Consider the following 3,536-nt stretch of genomic DNA (forward strand, 5'->3'; position numbering starts at 1 on the left):
GTAGAATATGGAGATTTAGATGTATGGAGATTCCAGCAAGGTGTGCTGCATATTTCCAGCAGCAATCCAATGAGGAGGAGCTTAGGTAAATCTCCCCTTCTTATGGACCATAGGAGCTGGAAGTCAGATCCAGTCACTAGTCAGGAGTAGTTCAAAATTGGTTTCTGTTCTGGGTAGGTTAATGAGGATTTGAAGTACTTGATATGGGGTTTCTGTTCTCCCTAGCTTGTAAGCACATGTGTTCAGGTAAAGTACAAGCTTGCTGGCTATGTCAAATATTTGGTCACACAGTGTTCTCCCTAGGGCTTTTTAGCCGGGCGTTCTGCCCGGCTAATTTAGATGACCGCCCGGCTGTCATCTTGATCGTAATCCTGCTGCTGCTGCTGCTGCCGCAGCTGCTGAACATTTAAAAAAAAACAAAAACCTTCTCAATGGCTTGGAGATTTACCGGGCTGACTCGGCACAGCCTGAGTCGCAGGAGCCTGATTTTTTAAAAAAAATTTTTAACGCCAGCAAGCAACTTGAACCCATGCTCCGGGGCTCTAACATGTGCGTGTCGGCTTCCCTTCTCTTCCCTCTGAAACCGGATGTCACGTCTTGGGGGGGGGGGAGAGAAGGGAAGCCAGCACACACACATTAGAGCCCCGGAGCATGGGTTCGTTACAGGAGACAGGTCAGCTTACAACTTGCTCTTGCTTGCTTCAGGCCTTCCTCACTGCCTACTGCCTACTTTCTGTTTCCTTGAAGGCAGGACCCGGCATTGAGGAAAGCCCGAAGCAAGCAAGAGCAGGGAGTTGTAAGCTTCATTCCGTCGCTGACCTATGGAAGATATGTCAGCGATGGAAGGAAGCTTACAACTTGCCTTAGTCCAGCCCTGCACAACATGCGGCCCAAAACGGATCTCACTGCGGCCAGCGCCCAATATGGCTTTCACTCTGCTCTCCTACTTGTGGGGGTTCAGACCGTGCCAGCTTCTCCCACTGACAGGAACCACCAGCTGGAAGCGTCACTCTCATGTGTGCTTCTCAAGAATAGACCTTGACGCGAGAAGGGTAAAGGGGTGTTGAGGGAAGTCGAGTTGTGAAAACACGCATTTCCTTTTTCTCTTCACTGAGACAGGAAGGCCCAGGAGCAGGAGAAGCATCCCAGTTTGCCTAGAAACAGCTCGAGGCAAAGCCATTCTACTGGCGCATGCGGGATCCTGTGCCTCGCACCAGGCTCTTGACAAGAATGGGAAAATCCAGAAGATAATACTTCCAAGGATAGAAGGATTGGGAAGACGATGGGAATATGAAAATTTGCAGAAAGAAGACAATATGGAGCAGCCTTTTTCTGTTGGCTCACTGAAGAAACTGGCAGCAATGCCTGACCATACAGATGAAGAGTGAGTGTGCGCTTTAAGTAAACTTGGCTGCAATGTCACAGTCAATGAGGCCATTCCTCCATGCTGCTACTTCTTATCCAGGGTAGAGATGGAACGGATGGCAGCTGTATATTTAGAGGAGGGAAACCTGGAAAATGCATTTGTTCTTTATAACAAGTTTATAATCTTGTTTGTAGAAAAACTCCCTAATCATCGAGACTCGGCAGTGTGCTGTACCAGAGAAACAAAATACTGTATTATGAAGAAATTGAAGGATGTGGCCTTTCCCCGAACAGATAAGTTAAAGAAAACTCTTTTAAAGAAGTATGGAATGGAATACCAGGAACAAACTGCAGACCGAATACCTACAGAAATTTGAGCAGCTGCAAATGAATTGTACAGATGCGGCAGCAACAGTTTTACTATTTTGAAGATCAGCTCCGGAGACGAGATTTAGCCCGAGATCAGATGAACATTAAAGGGCATTTGAAGGCATCTGAGTAGATTGAGGAGAACATGTCCTGTTTTTCCATGCCTAAAAATACCACCTTGTCTAATGTAATCTCTGATCAGATCCTTAAGAGTGATGCAACTATGTATGCTGGACAGTCTCCTCCAGTAAACAGAGCTTTAAAGCCTGCAGCCATACAGAACCAGATGGTCAAAGGGCTCCGAAGTGTAGTATTGCCAAGGGATCTGTCTCACAAGTTTATGCTGCTGGCAGATGTAAACACAGCACAAGAAATAGAGACTTGTGGCATTCTCTGTGGAAAGCTGATGCATAATGAATTTACTATTATTCATGTAATAGTGCCAAAGCAGTCTGCTGGACCAGACTATAGTACAGTGATATGGAGAATGTGGAAGAATTATTCAGTGTTCAAGATCAACATGATCTCCTCACAGAAGAAAGACAGAGAGAAAGAGAGAGGCCTGGACCAAAGGGGAAAGACAGGAGGCATATGCTGGAGAGGGGGGAAGGAAGGGAAGGAAATAGAGATGCCAGACCATGGGGTGGCTTGGGAAGGAAGGAAAGGAGAAGAGAGAGATGCCAGAGCATAGGGGAGGGGTGGAGACAAAAAATGGAGGGGGGGGGGGTGAAGCTGAAATAAATCATGTACAAAGGAGAGAAAGGGCACAGGATATAGAGTTTATTGAAGGGACATAGAAAGAGGGAAGATGCCATATGGAACAGAGAGAGGGCGGACACTAGATGGAAACGGCAGAGAGGGTGTACAGTAGATGGAAGGGGTAGAGAGACAGAGGGCAGAGGCTGGGTGGAAGGGGCAAAGAGTGAGGACAGATGTTGCATGGAAGGGAGCGAGGACAAACGCTGAATAGAAAGAAGAGAGCGAAGAGAAGATGACTAAAGCAGAAATGACAAAAGGTAGAAAAAAAATATTTTTGTTGCTTTACGTAGAATCAAGTAGTATTGTAACTGTATTGATTAAAATTTATCAATAGGAAATGGAAATAAGGCAGTTTTGGGGGGACTAAACCCCTTTCCTCATGTCAGTACAGGATACCATAACAGCTGTATACTGTACTGTCTTAAAGAAAGATTTGGCCTCTGAAAGCTAATTGAAAAATGGATAAGTCCAATAATATGGTATTTTCCATATTTCTCATTATTTGTTTTATTTCTATTTGTTAATTTGTAAAGTGGTGATTGTTATGTAGAAGCTTTTTTCAAATTTACATCTACTGTCTATATTTTGCACAGTATTTGGGGATCTGTCACTGTTTCTGTGGTGTTGCACTGTATGCAGAGTCTGGTTTCTTGGTTCAGTTTAACTTTTGTCTACATAATTCTATTTTTAGTTTGTGATTATTCCATATTGGGCGAGGGTGTATCTATGTTCTGTGTGTATGAAAAGGACATGGCTTTCTGTTAGCATCAACTACAGGATCAATTGACTGTGTAGGATCTGGTTTGTTTAGCTTTACAATGCGTGTATTGGTGTTCTAGTGCTCACTGCAGTGTTTCAGATGCTGCCTTTTCCTAGGTGCACCCTTATTGTGTGACTCATGGATTATTACTAAAAATATATTTTTTATATAGAGGAGGGGGTTATTAAAAAATGATCAGCACTGGCTGTCATATATACTAGGTACAAAGATTAACGAATAATATGGAACACTCAGTTTTACATATAATGTAAACTTAAAACAG

General features: G+C 43.9%; 1 pseudogene; it reads left to right on the forward strand.

Moving 5' to 3' along the window:
* The first annotated feature begins 1,316 nt into the window (after positions 1-1,316).
* LOC117365761 lies at positions 1,317-2,259 on the forward strand (annotated as a pseudogene).
* Positions 2,260-3,536: the final 1,277 nt, after the last annotated feature.

This window comes from Geotrypetes seraphini, chromosome 1, assembly GCF_902459505.1.
Source record: "Geotrypetes seraphini chromosome 1, aGeoSer1.1, whole genome shotgun sequence".
NCBI classification, from domain to species: Eukaryota; Metazoa; Chordata; class Amphibia; order Gymnophiona; family Dermophiidae; genus Geotrypetes; species Geotrypetes seraphini.